Source organism: Sceloporus undulatus, chromosome 4 (genome assembly GCF_019175285.1).
Source record: "Sceloporus undulatus isolate JIND9_A2432 ecotype Alabama chromosome 4, SceUnd_v1.1, whole genome shotgun sequence".
Taxonomy (NCBI): Eukaryota; Metazoa; Chordata; class Lepidosauria; order Squamata; family Phrynosomatidae; genus Sceloporus; species Sceloporus undulatus.
The window spans coordinates 137,863,734-137,874,967 of NC_056525.1; positions in this window are offsets into that span (position 1 = coordinate 137,863,734).

Genomic DNA, 11,234 nt, shown 5'->3' on the forward strand with positions numbered 1-11,234 from the left:
CGATTTGTATTTTGCATTTATATTTTACTCTTTTATCTATTGTAATCATTTTAAAAACACATACACAGAGAGAAAGAAATTAGACAATGCACAATCTACCTAAAATTCTACTACAAAATTAAATAGCCAAAACAATACAATATAATTCAGGAAGAATTCAATGTTTAAAACTAGGACTAAAGAGCGAAAAAGGTGAAGGGAGTGAAGAACCTAGCACCACCTTTGGATATCAGTCCACTTTTTCAGATGTACTCAAGTGCACCAAAAATTACTACTTCATTTTCCCCCAGTGTGGAAAAAGAAGTAACTTTTCCAGGATTAGAGTTTTAAAAAAATGGGGAAAACAGTGCCAGCCCTAAATTAAAAAGGTTTCAAATATCACTGACAAGAAGCAAAATCGGTAACGGATAAGAAGTGTTTGTTGTTCCAGAAAGCTTATTTGCAAGCATATCACGCTGAGAGCGTGAGCTGCCTTTCAAAAGAGAACTAGACTCTCCTTTGAAAGATGACAGAAAAGCGAATGCACAGCCACACTTCATACAGAACTGGTGCTTGCATGGGACCATTAATTACACAAATGTAAGCAAGGTTTGCCATACGTGAGCCTTGATCACATTGGGGAAGCCCAAATCATAGTAAAGTCATCTTTTTCTTGAGGGATAAGAATTTTTAGTTTAAAAAATTAAATCTTAAATGATGGTTTAATTTAATAGGAACAGAAATGAAGAATCTGGTTGTAGATGGAGACAGATGCTGACAGACTCCTTTCTATTTTCCCTGTAGGTAGTGAAGGACTGAGATTGCATCCTCCTACTCTGCCTGTATCCTACCTCCAGCACCCACCCACGGCTTTTGTGCACAGACACAAGGCTTGATAGGGGTTTATATTTTGTTGTGTGCCTTCAAGTCGTTTCTGACTTATACACAGACCTAAAGCATTAGGGTGGACAGATGCAAAATTAGATAAAGCACTTGTCCTTTTAATTTGATGGAAAAAATTTCAGTATGAGTATCTTGCCAGGCAAATATCTGTGTTGGTAAAGGCAGAAGAACCCGGTCCAGAAAACAAGCAAACAAAACAAATACATGCCAGGCTACTGAGTGGAAAGGTTTGGCCGAGACAACCTGGTGTCTCTTTACCCTGGAGCAAGCTTGTCTCTTAAAAGCCTACAATAGCTCTTCATCAGTGAAGCACCAGTTTTAAAGACAGAGATTTCTAGTATGAGTTGCTCCCCAAAAGGGTGCTCACAAACTAGTGGTGTCACTGGGGAATGTGGGGGCTGTGGACACCCCAGAAGGGGTTATCACCCAGTGGGGTGGTACATCCAGCATAGCTGCTGGGTGAGCAAGAAAGGGCATCACATTCCTTTCTCTCTTGTCCAACAGCCACTGCAGTCCCTTCTGTCTGGGCTTTGGTGTGACTGAAGCCATGCCAAAGCCCAAATGGACCTCCAGGGGCTGAGGAAATCTGCCCTCCCACACACTGGGTGCCACCAATCCCCTGTATGCCACTGCACGCAACACCCCTCGCCAGAAAGGAAAATACCACTGGAATTTTCCAAAGAGGTAAATATTGCAGGCAGGTGAATAGCTTGCTCACTCACACACTTTGCCATCCTTCCGCATTCAGACTCAGTAGCATAAGCACAATGCCTCCCATGCCCAAGCAGAAAGATGGAATTGTCATAATCATTTGGTACTCCCAATATATCAGCTATCAGTTTAAATGCACCTATTGTTCCTGTTTGATCAGGGGTTACAATACTGAATTAACACTTACCTTACAGAGATCTTGTAGCACCTTTGAGACTAACTGAAAGAAAGAAATTGGCAGCATGAGCTTTTGTAGACTTCAGTCTACTTCTTCAGATGCATTTGTTGGAGTGGAAGCCAGGCCACTGGTAAGTGAAGCTGTCAATTCAAATTACAAATCCTTTGTGTATGGAAATGAAGTTGCAGGTCCAGTTTTAATTAGTGCACAAAGTTAGTGCACAAAGACATAGGAAACTGGTCTTTGTGCATGGAGATGAACTGGCAGATCTAATTTTACAATGGGACTAGCCTGTGGTGAGGGGTATAAATTAATATAGGGCACCCCCATGGGGATGGGGTCAGATAGTGTTGAAGTGTGTGTAGTGTGACAGGAAACCACCGTCTTTGTTCAATCCATTGCTGAGGACTGTTGTTATGTGTTATCCTATAGGTGAGTACCTGTTTGATGTTTAGAGGCGAATAAAGGTCTGCCACCAAGAGCCCTTGAAAGAGTGGTATTATTGTGCAGAATGGGTTGTAGTTCATTGATGATGTGCCTGAATGGTCCCAGTTGGGAGTTGTATGTGACCACAAGGGGGTTCTGTCATTTTCCCTCTTCAGTTTGTTCTGTAATAGATCAGTCCTGGGTACACGTCTTGCCTTGTTTATTTATTTTTTCACTTCATGTGGTGGGTACTGTAGTTTGAGGAATGCTTGTTATAATTCCTTGAGTTTGTCTTGTGGGTCTGAGCAGATGTGATTGTGTTGAAGGGTTTGGCTGTAGACTATGGTTTTAGTGGTGTGTTTAGGGTGGAAGCTGGAGGCATGCAGATATGTGCAGCCGTCTGTTGGTTTGTGATATAGTGTGGTGCTTATCTGTCCATTTTGTAGCTGTACTGTGGTGTCCAGAAAGTGAACTTGTTCAGTAGATAGTTCGAGGCTGAGGCTGATGGTGGCATGGAAGTTGTTGAAACTCTGGTGGGATGTCTTAAGTGAGTCCTCTCCATGAGTCCAAGTTATGAAGACATCATCAATGTACCTCAGGTAGAGAAGCGGTTTCTAGGTGTATGTGTTAAGGAAGCAATTGCTCTAGGTCAGCCATGAAGATATTGACATATTGTGGTGCTATGTATGTGCCCATGGCAGTGGCATTAACTTGAAGATATATGTTGTTATCAAAGGTGAAGTAATTGGGTGTGAGAACAAACTGGTAGACGTTAGTGGCTAGGTCGGATAGGTCCCCATCTGGAATGATACTACACACACTTCAGCACTATCTGACCTCGTCTTCATGGGGGTGCCCTACATTCATCTATTCCCTCCACAACAGGCTAGTCTCATTGCAAAACTAGATCTGCCAGTTCATCTCCATGCACAAAGACCAGTTTCCTATGTCTTTGTGCACTAATGACCATAGTTAAAACTGGACCTGCAACTTCATTTCCATACAGAGGATTTGTAATTTGAATTGACACCCTTACATACCAATGGCACATATATGTTTCTGCCTGACTTCCACTCCACCAAATGCATCTGAAGAAGTAAACTGAAGTCTACGAAAACTCATGCTGCCAATTTCTTTCTTTCAGCTAGTCTCAAAGGTGCTACAAGATCTATGTACTGATTCTACATACTAACACAGCTATATCTTTGAATTCTAACTTACCTTGTTTTGAAAACATCCTGTCATATCAATAGAACTAAATATTCCCCTTGTGTGAATGGACATAATTCTAGCAAACACTGCAGAAAAATACAGTAATTAACTCAATTTTTAAAAGGAACAGGCCAACTAAGTTCTTTCGGAAATCTGACTGATGGTGAATTTTGCCCACTGTTTACTCAATTTCTTCCTCTATTTAATTTCTTCACACCATGCATAATTTTTTATATATCTTTCATTTGCCTTTTTTCTTAAGCTAAAATTCCCCAAAGTGGTATCTTTTCCTCATATGTCCCAGTCTTTTGACCATTCTGGTTGATGTGGGGGGTGTTGCGCTTTCTACAGAGCCATTGAGACTATAATCCTATAACCATTTGCCTGACAGTAAGTCACTTTGAACTCACTAAAGTTATGTTTGAACAGGCATGTATAAGATTGTGCTGTAAAGTTTCTTTCCAATAAAACTTTTACAATTTTTTTCACTTTCATAATAAGGAAAAACGGGCTTGCCTATGCTTGTATTGACTCAATCCTAAATTTTCTCAGATTTTTAAAAACAGAAGGGTTTGTTTTCAATATGGTTACCCTTCCCTTCAGGAAATGTTGCGATTCATTATCTTCCCAATAACATGTTTAAAATTTCTTTTTTTTAGACAGCACGACACGCAAAAATATCATGCTTTAATTTTTTATATATACTTAAAAAATCTTTATCCATATTATTGTGAGGATGAATATTTTTTCTGTCTTGTTAATGCACTCATGTTGTTTCCCTTTTAACTGGACTATTTGGTCCTTCTATTGTCAGTGTTATCCACTGTAGCATCTGCTATCTTATGTGCGTGCTGTCCTATAATTAGTTGCTTTATGCTCCAACTTCTCACCCCAAGTCATGCATTGCAGTAGTTTCTGTGGAGTTATTATTTACATTTAGCAGAGTGGAATGTTTTGATTTGTCTGTAATGCTGTTGAAGCTTCCAGGTTTGACTTCATGTTACAGTCTATTTCCTTTGAGTTGAGGGAATGATACAATGCTTCGTGTATTGTTCAGCCTTTAAAAGCTGGCATGGAGAAAATAACTATTACAGACTTTGAAAATGCTGGATGAACATGGCATGCAGCCACGGGCATTTAGCTGCCAAAATACTTTATTAATGAATGAAGGTTAGTGAGCCAAACAAATCTTCAGATTAGTATTACAAGTAAATAAAATATTCCCAAAGTGAAGAGGCCCCTGGGAAAAATGGAAAACTGATGGACAAATGGAGCTTCTCTTCTATTTCCAAGAACAGCCCAAGGGCAAAGGAGACCCTCACATCTTCTGGTTGAAGTATAAAAGAGACCCTTTATACCTGCAGTACAGATCCCAAAGAATCATCTGTTAGAAGGGTTTTAGTCTAGAGAAAGAATTAAGAACCAGAGCCACCAGGGCCAAATCCAGCCACTCTAAGGCTGCCTCCTTCAATTGCTAATCCAAAGAGGTGTTTGGTGTAACCGATAGTAGTAGATACAGCATTTGTTAGCAACCCACTGAGACACAGTAATGATTGCCTCCTTTAACCTACCACTTTCCATGTCATTTATGGGCCCTGCAGGAAAACTGGTATTTAAATGCTAGTATACGAAGGCATGTTGAGATGTTACAATGAAATATTCCTCTTTTTGGGCTTCTGCTCACAAGTTCCAAATGATATTCATAGCTCTACCTCTATAAGGATACCAAGTGACCACAGAAAAAACAGCTTCATTTACTTTTGTTTCTTTAATATTAATTTGATCTGCATAAATCAGCAGGTCAAGATTTTCATGGAATGGAAATAATTATTTATTGTGTGCCTTCAAGTCATTTCTGACTTATGAAACCCTATCCAGGGTTTTCTTGGCAAGATTTGTTCAGAGGATCAGAGTGACTTGCCCACAGTTTCCATAGCTGAGCAGGGATTTGGTCTTCAAAGTCCCAGGCCAACATTCAAGCCACTACATGATGCTGTCTCATATAAACATTATAGTCTGTTAATATCTATGCACTGAACAGGTTTTAAAACACAGCTACAGCAGCTGGCTAGAAAGTAAGCTATCCTGCAACATTCATGGTATTCGAATACTATAAAGTAATAGAATGGAAAGCAAGACAGTGAGTGCTAGTGCAGGACTTTCACTGCATTGCAAAGACTCAACAAAAGCATTCAGTTTGTCATGTTCTAGTTCTTAGATGCAACACTTTCTCAGGCACTTTCTCTCCTTTGAATGGTGACACTAGAGACTTCTTGGCAACCAGAGATTAGAACTCACCTTGGAGCTCCAAATCTCCCAGCCATCGTGGCTACTAGTTGTGTCCGGGAAGCAACTCTTCCAAATCGTGTCACTACTTATTTACACACACACACACACACACACACAGCAGCTTCATATCAATAACAATAGCAGCTTCATTTATGTACTGCTTCATACTGCACTAAGCACTCTCTAAGCGGTTAGGTGGAGCGCATAGGTGCAGATTCCCAGCATCAGCACCCCAGAACATGCCCCAAAGTTCACTGCTCCCAGGCAGGCACCCAACACCATCATGGATACCAAGCAGCTATCTTTAATCCTGCTGATCTTTCACAATCAGCCACAGCTCAAAACCCGCAGTTTCTGTACAAGCCTCTGTATTAACCTGTACTAAGCTAGTAGGAAGCAAAAAGTAACTCTCCTTCCAAATCTGAACATGACAATCCCTTTGTCATCCCTTTATCCAGGGATGAAGAGCTATTAGGCTAATCTCCAAAACAAAATGCAATCTGTCAACTAGTTGCACCTCCTTAAGGAATACCCTGTTCTCCCTTTGCCCTGCTGCCACCCTTATCCGCTTTTACAAGGAAATATCTCTGAGAGATCATCTTGACCAAAGCTTATGCACAAATGAGACTGAGTTATAAGTGTTCAATACACAAGATATTTAAAATGAAGAATTAAATTTTTACAGCCCACTTTCCTTCCCTTTCTGTACTGACTATTCAATACAGGTTTAGAATCCCTTATCCGGAATTCCAAATTCCAAAATCCAAAATTGTCCACATGGGTGGCTGAGACAGTGACACCTTTGCTTTTGCATGGTTCAGTGTAGACAAAATCTGTTTCATGCACCAAATTATTAAAAATATTATGTATAAAATTACCATCAGGGTATGTTTATAAGGTATATACAAAGCATAAATGAATTTCATGTGTAGACTTGGGTCCCATCTCCAAGATATCTCATTATTTATATGAAAATATTCAAACATTTCAAAAAAGTCCAAAATCCAAAACATTTCTGGCCCCAAGCATTTTGGATAAGGGAGACTCAACCTGTATAACATAAAGCTAAAAATAAACTTGCTTTTGATCTGGCAAAAATGTTTGTAGAAGTTGATTCTGAGTAGAAGTAGTTTATTAAAGCGTAACTCCAATTGTTAGTCCCAATTAGAATAAATCCACTGATTTAAAGGAATTAGCATAAGTATTTACTTATTCTCATTGATTCATTGGGTCTACCCACATTGGTCTAACAATTGGATTTAGACCTATGATTGCCATCTACTGTTTAAAGGGGGAGAAACACAAGATCATCATAATTGTGAAAATCTGAGCTATGCTTTTATCAGGTGCCTTCATGTGCCATAGGTTTGACAAAGTTTGACACAATCTGATATGCGTAATTTTTTAAAAGTACCTCTAATAAATATAAAGTATGATTGCAATTAACACATTTGCTTATGTGTGTATCACACAGATACATTCATCAGGCGGTTGTGTTTTTCTGTGGGTTCTTCATCTAGGGTTAGATGATCACTACATGCAATTTTAAAATTGTGGTTATAGTAATAAAATAGTGCCTTTAGCAATACTGATCACACTGTGTTGCCTCTGACTCATGGCTGGTGTGTCTGCCAAGTGTGGTTAGGGCAGCATTTGTCATTGATGGGGCAAACATATCAATAGCTCCCAGTCGCATGGCCATCACAGGACACCTCAAATGTGAAAAGTTGCTCCCAGGGCAGCTGTATGACTGGCACTCACATAGTGTCACCGACTCCTCCTCTCCCCCTGTTCCCCCTCCCTCTTGCTATTCTCAAGCAATCTGATTCACTTTTTTTGGTATTTATTTCATTTACTTAGGCCTGTTACAGACTGCCAAAATAAAGCTGCTTTGGGTCTCGTTGGAGGTATGCTTTTTAAATGATGCATGCATCCTAAGAATCCAGAAGCTGCACCGAGTTGGTTAGTTTCCATTGACGAGGAGAAAATGGCTCACAGGATTTCCACCAGTAAAAATCAGTAGCAGAATACTAATGAAGGGGCAGCCTAATGTAGCCTGATTGTGGTAAATAGCAACTCTGAGCGAGTAGGCTTCCTCCTTTAGCCAGCAAGGGGAGGCCAAGGAGAGGATGGACTATACCACTTCTAGTTTTTGCAACAGATATAACAATAGATCTCCTAGGTAAAGGGCTTTAAAATGAACTTTCTCAGCCAGCCGCAGATATGGTGTTCTTCATCACAAGAGACTGCCAAGACTTTAACACAGAAAAATAGTGAATGCCCCAACATGTCTGCACTTTGCTTAATGAAGCACACATTCAGTCACCATTTGCCAAGAGAAATGCTCTTTTCAGAGTCTGTGTTTGTTAACATTCTGTCTTCCTCCTCAGGAACAGACTCTTGTTCATCACCATATGGAAAGTCATTTGCTCCCAGAGGAATGTGGAGATTGGTAATTTATTCTGCATTGCATTTGTGGGAAATTAGTTGTTGTGGCTTGACATGCAAATATTTAAAATCTGTGTTTACATTTGTGAGTTGGAAGAAAGTAATAAATTAGTCTTAAGTGTAAAAGCAGTAGGCTTAGCACACAGGAGCACTTTACAGCAAAGAGAGTTTATGTACTCAAACAGGCTCCCAGACTTTCTGTTTAATATTATCCTTTCCCATAGCAGTGGTCCAAAGAAATTACAAAAAGGACTTTTCCTTACTCCTGAATTCAAAGTGTCACCTGCACAGCCTGAAATGATTTAATTTGTTATTTAACCAATGCTATTGTCATCAAGCATTACAAAAGGACTGATGCATAAATCAGACATGTAACTCTCTAAAGAGGTAGTGAGTTAGTTGTAACTGAAAGCAAAGGAATAGAAATGTGACTTAGGCGCGTTACAGACCGCCCTAAAGTGGGCGGTCTGCCGCCACTGTCATTAGCTACGTCGAGAAGCCCCAGCGTCCAGACCGCGAGGCTTCCTGGCACAGCTAAAAAGGAGTGCCGAAATGGCGCTCCTTTTTGGCCCTTGGAAGTGGCGCTGTGAGGCGCGAGGCGCACACTCGCGGCATCACTTCCGCTGCGCCATGTCCAGACGCTGTGCATCTGAGACGTAAATATGGTGGTGCCCGTGTGGACGGGCGCCGCCATTTACTAGGTGCTCTGCGCCTCCTAGGAACAGGGCCGGTTAGGAAGGTGAGACCCTTCCTAACCCTAGCATGCCCCTTCCTAATCCTAGTACACGCGGAGCGCGTACTAAATGGCGGTGTGTAACACGCCTCTCTCTCCAGATGTTCTTGGACTGTGACTTCCAGCATTCCTCACTATTGGCTCTATGTTTGCTTGGGCTGCTAGATAGCCCAACATTTAAAGGACCACATGATTTGCACCCCTGCCTTAGGCCACTGACTGAAGTCACAGTACTACACTTTCTAACATGGTATTTCCACATTGATAGGGACCATTGCTTGCATTTTCAGGAAATCTTTGTGTTTTCTCAGGAAAAATCAAAGCCTGCACTGGTTGTGAGGAGCCACCCTAAGATTATGCTTCATGGTTTTGGAACACATGTACTTAGCCAAATAAATAAATAAATCCAAGGAGAGATAAAATATCAGAGGTGTGGAGCAGTAATCTCTCTGACTGTCTGAAAGTCATGTTCTTTTTTTATCTTACAGATGAAACTGGGATTCCCCCTGCCCCAGCATTTCCTAAAATCAAGTAATGCTGCTGGAAGTGAGATGCACTTGCTCTGTGGGGTAGTTTTAGGGTAAGGGTGAGGAGTCTATGATCCGCAAGACTCCTTGGACTAAAATTTCCATCAGTCCTAGCCAGCATTTCAAGTGGTGAAGATTATGGAACCTACTTACAGGTCCATAGGTTCCCCAAATACAGTTTAACCTGTCTTCCTCCAAAGGCATCCCTTGCCCATTTAAGAAGACATCAAAAAAATGATACTCAGTATACTTCGTTCATGGAACTTTTGTAGAACTACAGTAGTAGCTCAAATATAACTGCAATACATCTGACACTTTTTAATTATAAGGGCACCTACAGATGCAGCTTTGTGAACAAGAACATTTCTCTTTTTTCCCTTTAGGGTACTTCAACTATTAAATAAAAATGGTCAGTATATTAAAAGTTGCTGAGTTGCTTTAAGTAAGGAGAACCAGTCTAGCATTAGAATTTCTTGTTAGAAAGTTTGATTCTGTTTAAGAGGAAATTAATAATATAATTAATTCCTCTTCCTGAATTCTGAAATGATGACAGCTCTCATAGAAAGGACCATGGTTTGGCATACTTCATGATCTTGTGGAATCCTTGCTGTTTCTAGTCAAAACGATCTCATGGAAGGTGATGGAAAGCATTCCCTCTGGTCAAGAAGCTGAGCAGCTATGGCCAGTTAGGCATGACTAGCCTCATAAGCTTGCAGGAGTCAATTTTAAGAAAAACAAATATTTTTGGCAATTTCCCCCTCTTTTTTGTCCACAAATACCATCCTTGTCAACTAGAGAGCATTTGGGGATAAAAAAATAGTTGATTTACTTTGTTGGAACAGGGGTGCAGCCCTCCAAATTTGCCCACTCCTGGACTAAAGGTACAGTACATATAATATGATGTGGCCTAAGGCAGCTTCTTAAAGGTTTTAACAGAACAGAGAGATGAGCCACAGTCTAAAAGGCTACTTCAGCATTATTTTTAGGGTCACCAGGTTGCAACCTAGATGTTTCATTTTTTTCCTTTCTTTTTAAAGTAACACCATAAGAAATAAAGAGACACAGTAGCCACAGATTCCATGGTCCTTTGGTCTCCTCTTTCAGTTGCCTGCAGTTGAATAGCAAGAGTCAGATGGGTGGCTACCCAGAAGGCAAAGGAGTGGACAGAAGAGGGAATTGGGAGAGACAGGTGAGGAAAGGAAGAGTTCCTTTAATTCTCACTTCATTCATTTGGGAATGGAGTGGTTTATGGTACATAAATCCATTGCATAACTGAAATCATGTCATACTGTGTCCAGGGGGAGCTTACTCCCTGGTAGGCCCTTAGTTTACACAACATGGATTGCACAATACATCTCTCACCTTTTGAGAGAGAGGTACATTCTGAGTCCCCTTTTAAGAATCAAGATGAATTGCTGAGGTTTGCTAAGTAATCAGCAAACTGCAGAAGCTACAATTTGAAATCTGTCCTCCTACAGTCTGGTGTGCTGCAGATGTACTGGACTAAAATCCACATTGCTCCTAGCTGTTAATTGTGTTTTCTGGGGATATGGGAACTGGATATGTAGTTGGAAGCTGAGAGGAGACTCAACAAACACTCTAATGATTTCTATATTATTTTGGATGAACAAAGTTCTATATGTGATCCACCTTAACTGCCGCAGCAACGTCCCACAAAATCCTTGAGTTTATAACTTGATGAGGCATAGAGTCTTCTGGATGAGAATTCCACCCACCCCCCCAACTGCAAATCCCAGGATTCCATAGGATGGAATCACGGCAGTTAAAAGTGGAATCATAGCATTGTGACTGTGTAGTGTGGAAGGGC